The sequence below is a fragment of the Mirounga leonina genome, unplaced genomic scaffold, assembly GCF_011800145.1.
Source record: "Mirounga leonina isolate KUSES-001 unplaced genomic scaffold, KU_Mleo_1.0 Mir_118, whole genome shotgun sequence".
Taxonomy (NCBI): domain Eukaryota; kingdom Metazoa; phylum Chordata; class Mammalia; order Carnivora; family Phocidae; genus Mirounga; species Mirounga leonina.
In genome coordinates, this window is record NW_023270277.1 from 2,030,867 (window position 1) to 2,047,954 (window position 17,088).

Below are 17,088 nucleotides of genomic sequence, written 5' to 3' on the forward strand. Positions count from 1 at the left end.
GAACCCACCGTATTTCTTCTGTGGTTTGTACAACCAAGGGAGAACATGGAACGTGCACAAGCACGTGGGCTAGGAGGTATTTTTGAACCAAGCACATGTTGATTTAGGTGTTCCTTCATCCTATATGCCGGGACGTTTGCTTTAGTACTACAGAGTATAGAGGAGGAGTTTTCTCCTCCACCCTGCTAGGTTCTTTGGGTGTTCTAACAAGCAAAGTGATGTAAGACAGATTAACAGGAGAAAAGTTTAATTACGTACATAAAAGGGACCCATAAGATGAGATCCAAGCCAGGCAATTGAGGCTTCTGTGCCATCCTGAGCTAAGGAAGGAGCTAGGGACCTGGGGCTTCAGCGGGAGAGGAGGGGGGTTCACAGAACTTTGCCCCAGTGTACAGATAAGCCATTCAGTAAAAGTTTATAGCTGGGAACAGCTCCCCCTCTGAGCAAGGCCCCCATCCAAACCCTTCTAAGTAGTTGAGGGAGAGGTAAACGTTTTTCTTAAACCTTCATCCTGATTGTCTTCAGCTCAAACTAATCCACTTGCCAAAGTAGCATATTTGGGGGGCACATATCCTCCCCCTGCCTCAGTCCTACCTTTGAAATCTCCGGGAAATTCTGCAGTCCAGAAAGTGAGCTGGTCGACTGCTCCAGCTCACTGACCTCATCTCTTAGTCCTGAGAATAGGTCGGTTCCATTAGGCAGCTGGGTCTCAGTTCAGGAGGCAGCTATGCAAGAGGGCTCCCGAGTGAGGCCTGGGTGTGAGTAACCAGGTGTTCGATGTGGGGACAGAAGGAAATGGAGTTAAGTCACTGGAGCAGGCTGCCGTCCCAGTTTCTGAGCTCCAGAGCTTGGAGCATCTTCAGATGCAGTGAAGCCAGGTAGTGGAAATCAGACGGCTGGCAAGCTTTCTGAGTGGCCCCCACGGGAGCTGGGGTGGTATCTCCAGAGCGTATGTTAGGGGGTCCGGCTCCAGCTCACATGGCTGCAGGAAAAGGGCAGCTTTAGTTCTCAACAACTCCCAAGTGAGAAGGGCAAGGGGGACTGGAAACATCAGTTTGGAGAGTTGCAGCCAAATATAGGAAGAAAATAGAAGAATTTGGACCTAGTCCAGTTTACAGGTAGAAAACAAAACCTCACAGCCCAGGAGCAGCACTAGACTCTGCTGTCCACAAAGGCGTATTACTGAAACATCAGGTCTCTCTGCAGCCAGCCCACATCCATCAAAGCAACCATAGCAACACTAAGTCTGTTTTCCAATTGAGTCTAGTTTCAGTAACCCGGCCTGGTTATTTATAGAAGTGCAGAATAACAGTGCTCACCATATAGGCTCTATTAAGTCTGCTTTGCTGGAACTTTCCATAAAGAGTCTTGGATGAACCTCAAAAGCCTCTCCAGGCTAAGAAGCCACACCAAGGACCTGCTGTCAGACTTCGCCTGCAATACATACAGATTTAGGTGAATTCCTCTCTTCTCAAGGTCCCCAAAATATCCTGAGGTTCTTCGGCCTGCCAGGAAGTGCCCTTCCTTGCTCACCAGGCCAGGCTGCTGGGAACCCTGTAAGCAAGGGGCCAGGCTGATGTTCCCCCAGGGTCTTTATTGGCTCCATAAGGTCAGCCTTAGTTCCTGAAAGCTGATCATCTCAGAGTCTTCACAACACTCTCAAATAGCACAGTCTAGTCAAAGCCTGGTAACATAACCAACATTCCCAGTCGTGTCCTGTTGCAAGAATGGATTCTTAGTGCACTCATGCACATATATTGCCACTAAAATGAGAATACTAAGTTGGCAAATTCTGGAGGTATCAGGTAGGGAGAAAAATGGTTTCATCTTTGTTCACAAGGGTGTATCTTAAATTGTTGATACCTTAAGAGAAGAAGGTTTCCTTAAATCTGGAAAAACGAAAGAACAGGCAATGTTTCAAAGCAGAAGTCATGGAATTATAGTTGTTCTAAGTTCATGCAGTTCCATTAGTTCTAGAAAGTCTTACCCAGCTCACTTTTCCGATTGTAAGACTCTCAAAAGCCCGTCCTTATCAGAGCCCTTTCCTTGACTCTCCTAAAGGGGAGATGCCTTTGCAGGAATGCTGTGGCCCGAGTATCACAGTGAAGCAACTGGTCTGTAACCAACAAGATTTAGGCTGCCCGTTGTTAAAGATCTGAGGGGAGTTCGTTATAATGGAACTGACAAAGCTAGTTGCTTATTTCTGTATGTTTTAAGATAACTGGAATTATGACCAACATTATCCAGGACATACTAGGTTTCTGGGAATTTCATGTAATTTGTAGAACATTTATATTAATATTCGCCCCTACAGTGCAACCTAAGAAGGTTTATCATCACGTATTTGACATGCTTTCCATATAACTTTACACATCAAATAAGCCTATTTAATGTTACATCGTTCTTTGTATAAGCGAGACCAAATCTCGTGAGATGGTCCAGGGACCCCCTGGAAACTCTCAAAACTTAGTTCAAGGTCAAGGAAGGCCTTATTTAGAATTTGATTTGGGGAAGTTGGTCGAAAACATCAACATGTTTGGACACTTGACTGAAGAGGGTCAGAGACGGCTGTCAAACTGTACTTTGGTTGATTTAGTCAAAGGGCCAGAAACCAAAGAGCTGGTGTAAGGTACAGAATCTTGGCTTCCTGGCACATTATTTAAAAGGTAAAGAAACTTTCACAGTCTTGTCAACAGCAAACCTGAAGAAAATTTCATTTTAAGAGTAAAAACCAGTTTTGTACCACTTACTTTTGATATTAAAACTAAATTTTAACCTTAGCCAGCATGACCACACATTAAAATTTCTCTTCAAAGATTCCTTTTCCAGGGATGCCTGGGTGGCTCAGTCGGTTAAGCGTCTGCCTTTGACTCACGTCATAATCCCGGGGTCCTGAGATCGAGCCCCTCAGCGGGGAGTCTGCTTCTCCCTCTGCCCGCCAGTCCTCCTGCTTGTGCATGTACGCTGACAAATAAATCTTAAAAAAAAAAGCCTTTTCTAAAAACCTGCAGCTTTCTTTGTCCTCAACAAAAGTGCATCTTCACTCCTCAGACCTCCTTTTACCAAAAATCACACGTCTCTTGCATACAGAATGTTTTCCTTATTATTTTAGTAGCTTCAATCACATTATAATTTTTTAAGCCTGAGACATTTCTCGTGAATGCCAACAAGCAATTGTGAACTGTCACATTAGTATTCTCTAGATTATAAAACATACGCCAATTTGCCAATTTCTAGAGACCTAGGCTTCCTGTTAGTACAGTTTGGTTCCATGTGGCACAAAAAACGTGTTTGCTAAGAGACCCAAATAGCTTTAAAAGTTCCTCTCTAAAAGGAAGCCAAAAGTAGATAAACCGCATCCCCCTTCCCCTTCTGATGAGAAGCCTCTCTCTAAAGTTTGTATTTCAAAGCACTGCTTTGAAGTCCCAGAGAAGCTGGGGGCAGAAAATCTGCATCACAAAGGCACAGAGAAAGTCTCCAGAACTCTCTGGATGGAGTTCAGAGGCTTATTCACCTGTTCTCACAGGTCCCGGGTGCTCGCTGTTGAAAGGTTTCCCTTTGCTGTTCTTCTGAAGGGCAGAACAGGTCTGTCCCAGCGTCCTCCTCTTACTGGATCTGTGAACACGGAGAGGAGGGGGGCGGGGTTAGGATTGGTAAAGACGGATGGGCTAGGACTTGCTTCTAGAGCCACCCTTCTGGTTTTGAAGAGATTTGCAAGACCGTTGTTTCCAAATCCGTGGAGAACAGGGTTGCAGCCTGAATGTCACCAGGCGGATCCACCCACCCAACGAAGTGACCTCCGGCTTCTTTCCCTCTGGGGACACAGTTTTATTTTAGCTTGGGGGAAAGGCCTGCCCAAAATTAAGTAAAAAAAATAATCCTGTCAGGCTCTGAGTATCAGCTATGGTCAAAAGTTCGGTCACACCAGGGGTCTCCCCTCTTATTTTCTGCCTTTTTATCTACTGATCGCAGGAGGTCATCCATTTGAGGATTTTGTATTTAGGACATTCTTCTACTGTGGCCTTCGACCTTTGAAGAGCATCCCCAGCAGCCTCTGGGGACGGGCCTTGGGGACAGAGGGGAGCAGCAGGAGATGGGTCTGTCTGACGTTTTAGGGACCTCTTGTAAAGAGCTAATGAGAAATTAAAGCTACAACAGTTCTGTCAACAAAGCGATTTTGGAATTAAGTTTTTTGGAGGCTTCTGCATACTAATTAAAATAGGCATCCCATTCTGTTTGACTTGGAAACCCCTGCTTTTAAGTGTACTGCTTACATGATCTTTGGCGTTCCTCTTTACTAAAGGCCTTCCACCTCCATCGGCCTGGTTGTGATGCCCCGAGGGCTGGCTGCGGGGTAGTGGGACCCTGGCTGCGCGGGGGGCTAGCGCACACTTCTGCCGAACCGTATGTAGCGACCAAGGGGAAGCACCCTCCTACACTTGTGTCTGGCCAGATTCTGGAGCCCCCAACCTGACCAACTGCAGTTCTCAGGACACGAAACAAGCTTAGAATTCACCATTTCTGTGGCTACCCACAGCTTCCGGGATCACAGTTCTAGAATACACGTTAAGCAGGGGTGCTGGAAGGCAGGGTGAGTAACTCTTCAGATTTTAAGGAGGGGAATTTACATTGGATGTCAAGTTTAATTTTGTTGTGGCATCTGTTCTTTGACTCCGTTAAGGGAGTCCCTAATGCTGGCCATTATACTTTCTACCCACTTTGTAGTTTGGTCTTTTCCAGAGATACCAGTGAGGTAATTGTTTGGGATGAGTGCTCTCTAAAAACATTTTTCTTTCAAATACAGCCAATTTAGAGGATCCGTCATCAGGCCCTTCAGAGTAGGATGTAGGTTGACGTCAGTCGTGGAAAGGCTTTATGAGGTGAAGAGCAGAGGCACCCGGAGAATGCAGAAGGGGCAGCTCGCACAGCCCGGAGAGCTCACTTCGGGAGTTAGCCGCAAAACCAAGACTTGATGGTCACAGTGGTCAGACTGAGGTCACCAGTGTGTCCAGTTTCCCAAGAGAACATGAGGTGCCTCCGGTGGCCCACTAACCTCAGACACCAGGCAGTGCTCCTGGAATGGGGCTTTCCCAGCACCAATAAGACAATGACGGTGGCGAGGACAAAAGCCCTTGATGGATGGGCCCTTGATGACAAATTCCTGGGAGCTGGCATGACCGGACAGAGTGCTGCCGGTGGTTTAGGGTCTCGGGTCCCCAGTCAGTTCAGCCGGCCACCAGCTGCACCTGAGTAAGTGGACCACCTGACCCAGGGAGAACGTGCTCGCCGGTCACAAAGTCGGGCGGTCAGGACATAAAGCAACATGCAAGGAAAACGTGCGTGGGAAAAATAAAAAGTTAACAGCTTCAGCCAAGCTTTGGGTCTCTTGGAGCCAGACTGACGCCTAAGAGGAACGGGTCTCTGGGTTGGGGACTGTGCGGTGTTTCACAGCATACCTCACTGTACAGATATTTTCTTAAGGTTGGTGGGTGACCTGGTGTCCATCTAACCCGTTACATGACCAACTTACCTGAACGTGGAGTCCACGAATTCAGTGGCAAACACTCCCACAGCCGGTAAATGATCCTCCCATGCCTGCCAGCTTCTCAGCTATGGCTTTCAAGAGCCCCCTTGGCAAGGCATCTACCTCGCAGGCACATTAATCGCAAGCAACGCGTGTCCAAACGGAGGCCAGCATGTGGGGCTGGCTCACAGGGCCTGTGCCCGTGTTCTGCTCTATGGCAATTCTGCTTTAGGATAAAAAACACAATAAAGAAAAACTGACCATCTCTGGGAGGAAAAGGATCAACAGAAACCAAGAGTGCTCATAACAAACTTTAACAAATCGTTACATCCAAGGAACTAGTTCTACAAATATTTGCTCCTGCTAGTCTGAGTTTATGAAAGGAAGGACTGTCCCTTCTCCCTTCCATGAGACCCTGCAGGCAGAGATTGGAACACTAGCATGGTAAAAATCCTTACCTGATGTAGGCAGCACTTATCAGAGGCCCAGCAGCTCAGCTGCAGCAGCCGCAGGGGGAGGAATGTTCTCCTGGTAAAGATGCTGCCCACTGCACCAGCTGCAGGGGAGGAGACTTTTCTCCTCCACCTGCTAGGTTCCTTGGCCTAATAATCTGACGTATCAAACAGGTTAACAGAAAAGTGTGTAGGTATGGGGGGACCCATAAGAACATGAGCCCCAAGGACAAGCCAGGCAGTTGAGGCTTCCGCTTTACCCTGAGCTAAGGAAGGAGATAGGAGCATTCACAGGAAGATAAGTTATGCAGGTAAAAGTTTATAGCTGGTAACCCCTCCCTCTGAGTGAGGCCCCCTATCCAAACTCTTCTAGGTAGTTGAGAGGTAAGAATTTTTCTTGCATCTGCTGTGTCGATTGCCTTCAGCTCAAACTAATCCACATGTGAAAGTGACATCTTTTGGGGTCATGTATTCTGCTCTGCAGTAATCCTGCTTTTAAAGAAAATCTAAACTACCTGAGAACTTCCTCACTAAAGAACTTCTGGCAAGGGTCCTTTAAAGATGTAGCTCTTCTAGGGGCGCCCGGCTGGGCCAGTCCCTGTACAGAACATGTGACTCAGTCTCAAGGTCAGGAGTTCATGCCCCATGTTGAGCATAGAGAGAACTTAAAAACCTAGCTCTTCTAATACATTTTAAAATATAATCCATTTTAAAGACCTGGGTGGCTCAGTCAGTTTGGCATCTGCCTTCAGCTCAGGTCATGATCCCAGGGTCCTGGGATTGAGTCCTGCATCCGGCTCCCTGCTCAGCAAAAACATGCAAATATAGTATCTACAGGCAGACCGTCTCAGCATACTTGTTGAAATATAGATTATATGTTAAAAAGAGAAAGAGCGGGGCACCCGGGTGGCTCAGTCGTTAAGCGTCTGCCTTCGGCTCAGGTCATGATCCCAGGGTCCTGGGATCGAGCCCCGCATCGGGCTCCCTGCTCACCGGAAGCCTGCTTCTCCCTCTCCCACTCCCTCTGCTTGTGTTCCCTCTCTCGCTGTGTCTGTCAAATAAATAAAACCTTTAAAAAAAAGAGAGCCAAAAGGACTATGATACTAAGGAGGTTTGAAAAAAATTTTCTCTTCTAGGAGAAAAATAAAAACTGGTGAGGTCATTTGAATCCCTTCACCTTGAGGGTTTTCCTTCAAATCTGGCAGCTCTGGGGAAGTGAGACGGCCTGTCCCTCCAACCTGGGACAACAGCACGAGGGTCCCTGTGGGGGTGTGTCCATGGACTGCGAGCCTGTCAGCCCCAGGTCACTTGTGCATGGGGCAGGTGGTACTGCACAGACTCCTGTAGGACGAAGCCAAGGGAGTCCGGGAAAGGACCAAAGTTTCCCCCAAGAAATTGGTATTTGCACCTTCAAATTCACCCTCCCTCCCCAACCCCGTTCGCATGACCACCTCCAGGCAGGAGGACACCAGGGCAGCTCGCGAGCCTCACTCAGCCCCATGGGCTGGGGAGCCTGGCGTTTGCAGGGCACCGGGGCAGCCACCTTGCTCCTTCAAGGCGGGAGCAGCGAACCGCTGCCCAGTCTGGGGTAACTGGTGTGATTGATCTAGTTCACATGCACTTTTCCTTCATCTTAAAATTTAAAAAATAACCACATCCCTAGAATCTATCCCAGAGCTAAACACAGTGACCCACTAACCCTGAGTGTGCCCTGCTCCGCTGGAACCTGGGGACTTGAGGGGACACAGACCCAAACACCAACACCGTTCCATCAGGCACAGTGGGGACACAAACCCGTTGTCCTGGCAGCTGGTTGCCCTGTGGCCCACGTGTGCAGGCATCCAGTGGTGGGGGGAGGTGCGGCGTCCACTGATGCGGGGGGGTGCATGGCATCCATTGGTGCGGGGGGCGGCGGACAGCTCCTGCCGGTCACTAGGAGAGGAGGGGGCTCCGCACAGCTCCGCACCACCAGTACCGGGTCCCCCACTTTTCATCTCCCGGGGTCCCAGGCCCCATCAGCAGGCGCTGGGATGTCACCCCAGGATCTGGGGAAGGCTCCTGCCCAGCACCTCTCTCCTTCCAGGGTCGCCCACGCTCCCCCCGCCCCCTGCCCCGGGACCAGACAGGGTCTTGTGGGCGGAGAGAATCTCGAATCTAACAGCTTCACACAGACCTTCCTCCCTCAGGAGCCCCCCCCACCCCGGCCGCCTGCCCAGCCTGCGGGTCTCAGCCACTGCTGCTCCGCCGTGGGGCCGCTCCGCCACCCCTAGCGGGCAGGGCACCCCCGGTCCTCACCCCGCTTTTGCTTTCCTTCTGGGACCTTTCCACCGCCCCCGTGGACAGCTCTGGGAGCCTCCTCCAGTGCTCCCAGGAGGCCTCCCCCCGCTCCAGGCGGCCCAGTCCCCCTCCTATGATCCCGACACTCTTCCCACAGAAGACACTCTTCCCACGCTCAAGGGAATTCTAAGTACGGAGACCGCTGAGTGGGCATCGCTCTCCGGGACATGTAGCTGCGACAGAGCCGTTTGTAAAGACTTGCATGTTAAAAAGCCAGCAGATCAGCTTTCTTATCAACCATCATTATAATCACAGACAATAAAATCATCACTGCCCCTCAGGAGCAGCTAGGCTTTGTCTTCCTCCTCCCCTGGGTCCTTAAAGGAAAAGCAACCGGACTAGCAGTAATGAAGTTTAGCATGCAAATTCGGTGAGCCATTAAATAGCAGGTGTCGACCCCTGCCACTGACAAAGACATCGCGGACCCACGCCTCTGCCCTGGGAATGGGTCGCTCTGCTGGGCTGAATCCTTCCAGGTCCCATGCGGCCACCTCCACGAAGTCCTATTGGGTCCCTCTGGAAAGAAGGGACAACCCACACTCTGAACACCCCTCTCCCCCCACAGCCTCCCATGCTCACACCACTAGAAGCAAGCTCATGAGGGTGGCGTCCTGGCTTGGCTCACTGGTGTTCCGGAAGAGAAGTTGGCACATGTTTTCTGGGAAGGACCAGATAGTAAACGTGTCAGGCTTTGTGGCCAGGGGCCAGCTCTAGCACAAACTCGGCTTGGTTTGTCTTTGTTTTCAAAACCTCTTAAAGACTATAAAAGCCATCTTAAGCTTGCAGGACATTCAGAAACAGGCTATGGTCCATAATTGACCAAAGGGCTGTAATTTGCGGACCCGTGTTCTAGAACAACACCAGGCACGTAGCACATGCCCCCAACATGGTTTTTGCATGAATGTCAAATTCTCTTCAGTCTGACAACAAAGGGATTGAGGGTGAGGTCTACACACCATGAACCATGTAGCCTTGTTAAGCAACTAGGATTTTGAGCCTCAGTTTCCCTTTTTCTTAGGGGATTACAGGGGTTTGGTTACAACTTCATCAGCCTTCTGTTCCTCACCCTCCCCAACCTTTTGTTCCCACAAGGCAGACAAACTGTGTCCCTTGCCCCCCTGCCCTCCACTGGTCCCCATCCCCCAATGAGGCTGCCCCCCCTCCCTTGAACAAGGGTCCGAAGCTCAGGGAGGTCTGTCCCGACCACTGCCGCACCACGTCTCCACTGCGTTCCAGCCACCCTGGCCTGCAGCCAAGGGAGGCAGCCGGTCCTGCTGCAGGCCCTTTGCACCTGCTGCTTCCCACACCTGGAAAGCTGTTCCTCCAGTGTCAGATTGAATGATGTCCCCCACAATTCGTAGGTTGAACCCATCATCCCCAGTGGGGCAGGATTTGGAGATGGACCCTTAAGGAAGTAATTACGGTTAAATGAGGTCACAAGGGTGGGCCCTGACCCAATAGGGCTGATGTCCTTACAAGAAGGGACACCAGGAATGCATGCACAGAGGCCACATGAAGACAAGAAGGGAGAGACCACAGGAGAAACCAGCCCCTCGGCACCTTGATCTCAGACTTCCAGCCCCCAGCACCACGGGAGGGGCAGTCTCTGTGGCTGAAGCCCCAGCTTGGGGTCTGTTATGGTGGCCTGAGCCGGGAGAGTCTGCTCAGTCTGCTCACCAGGTAACCCGGCGAGAGCAGAAGCCTCCTCAGAGCAGGAGCACGATGGCAGCTCTGGAGGAGGACTGGGCAGGAGTCCAACGTTAGGTTACAATAAGAAGAAGAATAGGGGAATGTATTACTAATTACCACATATACCTAAGAGGAGTTTAAACAAGATCATACTGTTAAAGTTTTAATGACCTAGAAAAACAGAGTAAAAGAGACGTTTATATAAACAATGTTCATATTAAAAGACCGAAAATTACTTATGTTTTGTAATAGTTACGGGTAGATTGGGCATAAGGTCATTTTTACTTTCCCTTCTAGATCTCTGAACTTCAAAATTTTCCACCAAATGAGTGTATTTGCTTTCTCCTATAATCAGACAGAAGCATCAAAATTGGTAAAGGTTTTGCTTTTAAAAGGGGACTTAGGGGCACCGGGTGGCTCAGTCGGTTGAGCATCTGAATCTTGATTTCAGCTCAGGTCATGATCTCAGGGTCTTGGGATGGAGCCCGGTGTTGGGCTCTGTGCTCAGCGGGGAATCAGTTTGAGCCTCTTTCTCTGCCCTCCCCCCCCACACGCATTTGTCTAAAATAAATAAAATCTTTAAAAAAAAAATAAAAAGGGGATTTAAACATCCTAGAGAGTGATAGGTTCTGTAATTGGATAGTAGACAGTGATTATAGGGGTGCCTGGGTGGCTCAGGCGTTAAGCGTCTGCCTTCGACTCAGGTCATAATCCCAGGGTTCTGGGATCGAGCCCTGCATCGGGCTCCCTGCTCCGCGGGAAGCCTGCTTCTCCCTCTCCCACTCCCCCTGCTTGTGTTCCTGTTCTGTCTCTCTGTCGAATAAATAAGTAAAATCTTTAAAAAAAAAAAAAAAAAAAGGAATGATCTAGACATCCACTAATGAGCACATGTCTAAAAATTTGCAGGAATAGTTAGGATGGCAAGATTACATGCACAATGATTTATTTTAAAGATACATATACATTGTTATAGATACACATGATTGCAGAACGGTGTAGAGACAGGTGCTGGAACTTGCCAGCCAATCTAAGGGACCCTCCCAGGGGAGCCGGTGTGAGCAGGGGGGGTTCCTGAGAGACTACACCTGCGAACATTTTTAATTTTTTAAAAATATCTTAAGTAATCTCTACACCCAATGTGGGGCTTAAACTCACGACCCCAAGATCAAGAGTCACATGCTCTACTGACTGAGCCAGCCAGAGGCCCCCAATAAAGCATTTTTTTTTTTTTAAGATTTTATTTATTTGACAGAGAGAGAGATCACAAGTAAGCAGACAGGCAGGCAGAGGGAGAGGGAGAGGGAGAAGCAGGCTCCCTGCTGAGCACAGAGCCCAATATGGGGCTCGATCCCGGGACCCTGGGATCATGACCTGAGCCAAAGGCTGACACTTAACCGACTGAGCCACCCAGGCACCCCAAGTTTTTCTTAAATGGTGTTTTTATGTTAAAGTAATGAACCAGTGGTTTGCAGATGGTCCCACTCACTGGCTGGAGCGCCGACTCCCAGCGCCCTTGCTGCAGAAGGCAAGGTTGTCCCTCCAGCTCCGGAGTCACACACACCGACGCTCAGACCAGCTTACCTTCCTAGGGCCAGGGAGGTGCCTGGGGAACGGTGAGGACTCCCTCAGCCACGCGCCGGGCTCCCACGATGGTGACGGGGCGCGGGGGAGGGGTGCAGGGCACTCTGCTTAGAAAAAAGTTCACGGAGCGTGCGGTCACGGGTGTGCACGCCCACCCGCACAGGTGTGCACGGATCACTCATCCGGACCCTCCCTAGGCTGCTCAGGACTGTGCCCAGCGCCCTCCCCCAGGAGGCCCACCCCAGGCTGCAGTGGGCACTGGTACCGGATGCCCCCCCCACCGCCCCAGTGCAGGCCCAAGTAGCACTGGATGGACAGCAGCTTCCATGGGCGGGCGCCCCAAGGAATGCCAGCGTTACCCCACGCAACCCTGGAGACAGATGCTGTCACCCCTGTGGGACAGGTAAGGACCCACAGGTGGCACCAGGAGTCAAGACCAGCCCGACCCCACTGGCCCCACTCGGCCCAGGCCAGGCCCGGGGAGTGTGGCCTCAGGGTTTACAGCCCACCACGCACCCCCCTACACACCACGGCTCCCCCCACCAAGTACTTACCCTGAAGACTTTATGAAATACTTGATTAAACAAAGAATCTGGTTAGTTTTCATACAGATCACCTGCTAAGGCGAGCAAATTGGAGATACTAGATGGACATCATTCGAATTCAGATCATCTCTGCTTTAAGCAACACCCGTGGCTCCCCTCAGGCCACCGTGGGCAGTGAAGAAACAAGAAACTCAACAGGAAAGGACCGGGATGGGAGGGGCACCGTTAGGGAACCCGCAGGAGGGGTAACGCAGGCCCGGAGGGCGGCACACGGAGGCCGGAGGGTGACGAAGATGCTCGTCACCTGAGCAGTGGCACGGGGCAAAGCCAGGCCCCGGCCCGGTCAGTGGAGCCCAAGCCAGCTGCCAGGTGGGACCCACAAGCTCACAGAAGGGGGTTCTGGGGTCTTCCTCCCCCTGGGGGGTTTGGGGGGGACAAGTGTGGCTCTGCCACATCCACTACCGTCCCGCGGTGGGGGGCCCACGCTGATCCTCCAGGAGCGGCGACCCCAGTCAGGCTGGCCCCAGGCCAAGACGTGGGACAGGCCGGGACGCTCACCCCGCCCGTGGCCGCGCAGGCCCTCCTGCCCAGCGTTCTGGTGGCCAAGTGACCCTCTGAACCTTCGGCCGGGGCCTCACATGTTTGTAGCAATGTTCGAACAGGATCGCTCCGCATTAAGTTCCCAGCACATGAGCAGCACGGAAGATGTCAGTACCAGCCTTTCTAGGAAGTGGATCGAATCTTCTCCAGGCGCTGGGGGTCGCTGACCCACTTGGAGGTCACCTTGCCAGGGAGCCTTGTGCAGGGTCAGACTCCGTCACTGGAGGAGCCGAGCCCGGCCTTCCTCCCCGAGGCTTCTCCCCCCACAGACGTTAGTGCAGCCGGGCCAGCCCGGGCAGTGCCGGGACCAGGAGGGGGGAGAGGACAGCTGGGGGGCTGCTGACCGGGCTGAGGAGCAACACAGGAGCACTGGGGGCCCCCACGTGTGGCCCGCAGGACCAGCCAACCACCCCCGACGGTGGCCTCTGGTCACGCTCGCCAACCTTACGTGAAAGGCCACGTCAGAAAGGACAGGACCAGGTGCCAAAGGGTCCACGGCCAGAGTGATGAGTGATGCCCAGGGCAGAGCCACAAGGGAAGGGTCAGAGATGGGGGCGCCACCCACAGGACCCCACAGCTGGAAGCGGCAGCGGGTGGCAGGGTCAGCCTCAGAGAATTCCCGCCAGAACCACCCCACCCCTGCTGTGCGGGCCGGGTCCCCCTGCACGTGGCCTGCCCTTGGCCGCCTGCTTCCACCCTGGTTCCCGCACCACCCCCGGGGGGACGCAGGCTGGAGCCTCCTGCCCCTGCCGGTGACCTTACTGACCTTCACGACTCTCGTGGGAAAACAGGAGACTGTGCCGGTTTCCTGAAGCTGCTGCAGAAAAATCACCAGACGGGGGACTGAAGACGACACTGGCCTGTCCTCTCACGGTTCGGGGGTCAGGTGTCCGCAGGCCCGTTCGTGGCGGGGGGGGGGGGGTGTTGTGACAACCTCCACCTTCACACACCCGCCTCCCGCTGGGGTCCCTCCCTGTCTTACGGGGTCACCGGTCCGGGAGTCAGGGCCCGCCCTAACCCAGGAGGATCTCACCGAGAGCCTTACCCGACCACAGCCACGAAGATCCTATTTCCAAACAAGGTCCCGGCTGACATGAATTTTTGCTGATCGCTGTTGCGCTCACTGCACCTGCTCAGCGGCAACAACCCGCCATGGCCGCCACGCCCTGAGCTCCTCGGGGGACCCTGCCCTCGGCCCTCCTCCCTTTCCAGGAGACAAACCTGAGGCACAGAGAATCTGAGGAACTTTCCCAAGGCCACACAGCCATGCGGGTAGCAGAACCGGGCCCCGTGGCCTCGTGGAAGGGTCCAGCATCTGCACGCTCACCCAACGGGACGCCCACCACCTGTGGGGGCAGCAGGGCTCCCTTTCTGTCCTCTGCGCCCCCGGGGAAGTGCGTGTGTGGAAATGGAGGCACCTCTCACAGGATTCCGGGGCGCTGTGGGCGGGGGGAGGCCCCAGGCAGCTCAGAGCCCCCGGCACTGATGTCAAGATGCGCGACCGCGGCTGGAAGGCCCGGCCCCGGGCAGCAGGACGCGCAGCCAGAGGGCGCACCTCTGTCCCTGGCTCTGCCACTGTCGTCTCCCGTCCTTGGACACCCGGCCGTGTGCTGTAAGGGCAATCTACAGCGTCAGGCGCCACCAGGGCCTGTCTCCCCAGAGCCACCACGATTAATTAACCATGTGCAGCCGGGAAATACTCAGACACGAAAGCAAATCACATCGATCTCACTGATTTGTCCGGTGCCAGGCTGTTGTATCACGTATCAGATCCCACTTGGGTTTTAGGTGGAAGGTGACCGGGGGGGCCTGGGGATTTGGGGGAACAGCCTGCGTAAAATACAAGCATGTTTAACGTGGAAAAGACACTGAACTATAATGACAAAGGAAGCAGAAAGACAGGGGCCTTGTTGGAGGGCCTCTTGGAGAAGCGCTCTGCAGTGCAGAACAAGACCAACGTCCCTGGGCGAGGTCACTGTGCACACAGGCCCCAGGGCCCAGCCGCAGCGACAAGCCAGCCCCAGCCCCACTGGCCTGGGTGTCATTCTCAGCCTGGATCACTTCCAGTGCCCTGGCCCCACTGCCTTCAAGAGGAGGCTTTGAAAACTAACCTCCTAAAGCAGAAAACAAAACAGAATACATAGAAATTCAGAAAAGGGCTCCTACTCCCAGGGACGCCGGCCCCAGCTTCTTTCCAACTGAGCGGGGCCTGGCTGCGGGCTGATGAGCGCAGACGCTCCAGGGACCCCTCCTCCCCCGCCAGGCGCACCCTGTCCCCCCAGCCCCCTGACCCAGCTCCTCCACCCTCACAAGCCGCCTTTCCCTCCTCAGGGCCCAGCCAAGCAGACAGACAGGACAGACAGCTGGAGGTTTCCAGCATCCTTATCCAGAGCTGGGTACGGGCATGCGTGTGTGTGTGTGCGTGTGCGCGCGCATGCGTGTGCACAATACACACTTGGACATTTTTCAAACTGGAGATTTCCCCCGCAATTTCGTCAGCCTGTCAAGTCAAGGTAACGACACTGCTCCGGTGTCTAATTAAGAGCATGAATCATCCTCTCCAGCAGCCAGGTGGAAGCTCTTGTTCAGGGAGGGCTGTTCACAGGTAGGGGAGGCCTGCTGAGCAGCCTGGAGGCGGAGGCTGGTGTTCTCACCAACAGAAAGATCTTAAATTCCAAATTTCCAAAGGGAAGCTTTTCAGCTTCTGCTGCCCATGTGTGGTGGGTTGCACATACTCCCCCAAATTCATATGGTGAAGGCCTAGACCCCAGGGGATGGCGTTAGGAGGCAAGCCTCTGGGGGTGACTGGGGTTAGGGGAGGCCGTGAGGGCGGTGCCCGCGATGGGATTAGTGTCTGCGGAAGAGGGCAGTTCCAGAGCCATCTCCCCCTCTGCCATGTGAGGACGTGGCGAGCAGGCAGCCTTTCTGCAAGAACCCTGACCTCGGACAGCCAGCCTCCAGAACTGAGGGAAACCGGGTTGGTAAGCCCCAGCCGCAGTCGAGGCGGCTCCTGAGGGGCACAGAACACAGTGGGTACCAGGGGCCATCCATTCTGCTCAGGAACTGCAGCCTCCAAAGTCTGCGTGTAATCTTTTTTATGATTTTATTTTATTTATTTGAGAGAGAGATCACCAGAAGGGGGAGGGGCAGAGGGAGAAGCAGACTCCCCGCTGAGCAGGCAGCCCGACATGGGCTCAATCCCAGGACCCTGGGATCATGACCTGAGCCGAAGGCAGACGCTTAACCAACTGAGCCACCCAGGCGCCCCAAATGTTTTCATATTTTAAAGCGCTATTTTGAAGTAAGAATTAAATCCGGTAGCCTATTTTCTTAACCAAGGCTCAGGATACGTGGCCTGTCGTGGAGGCAGGATGAGGTAGGAGAAACGTCTTGAGATCCGCTGAGAAGCAGCCAGCGCCACTCGGGCTCTTCCCCGTGTTACTCCAGCAACACTTCGGATGCACCTGCCACGCTTCCCGCACTTCTGTGAGCACTCAGCTAGGCCTGAGGCGCCTGGGGGACTCAGTCTGGTGAGCATTTGACTCTTGATTTCAGCTCAGGTCATGAGCTCAGGGTTGCGAGATCGAGCCCTGTGCCAGGCTCTGTGCTAGGCGTGGGAACCTGCTTAAGATTCTCTCCCTCCCTTAAAAAAAAAACAACAAAAAAAAACTTCATTAAAAAAGTCAATTAGGGGACGTCTGGGTGGCTCAGTCGTTAAGCGTCTGCCTTCAGCTCAGGTCATGATCTCAGGGTCCTGGGATCAAGCCCCATGTCGGGCTCCCTGCTCCACGGGAAGCCTGCTTCTCCCTCTCCCACTCCCCCTGCTTGTGTTCTTTCTCTCGCTGTGTCTCTCAAATAAATAAATAAAATCTTTAAAAAAAAAAAAGGCAATTAGGATTTTTAGTTCAGAATATAAGTTGATAGTTGGGAACTCTTTTATTTGAAGGGCAGAAATAGCAAAATACATGCAAAGCTCCGCCTGGTTTAATTAGCAACAATCACTGAAGCATCTGGCTTCTCAGAAGCGGTGGGGCCCCTCCTCCCTCTCCAGCTCCCTCTCCATCCCTGCACAGTCGGGGACCGAGATGGTGGCAGGAGGGGCATGAAGACCAGAGGGAGGAGAGGACCCCGTTGACTCAGGAGCCGTGGACAAGGGCGACCCCTGAGTGAAAAAGCAGGCACCCGGGAGCCTTACAGACCAGATTCCAAACAGGGAGAGTATCTTGGGGTGAAAGGGTGAATGTGGATCCAGACCCAAGGCTGACAAGTTCCTGGATTATTCGTGCCTGCCTCTTCATCAGGAACAACAAGGATTGGCCCAAGACCTCACTGGCCCTGTTTGCAGTGGCCTTTAGCCTAT

General features: G+C 52.9%; 1 long non-coding RNA gene across 1 annotated transcript; it reads right to left on the bottom strand.

The window, feature by feature from the left end:
* Positions 1-142: 142 nt before the first annotated feature.
* LOC118007343 lies at positions 143-6,870 on the bottom strand. The gene is made up of 3 exons (XR_004678384.1): positions 5,531-6,870; positions 3,515-3,615; positions 143-1,434 (listed from the first exon to the last, which is right to left on the bottom strand). It is a non-coding gene; the product is annotated as an uncharacterized LOC118007343 (long non-coding RNA).
* Between the last annotated feature and the right edge of the window lie 10,218 nt (positions 6,871-17,088).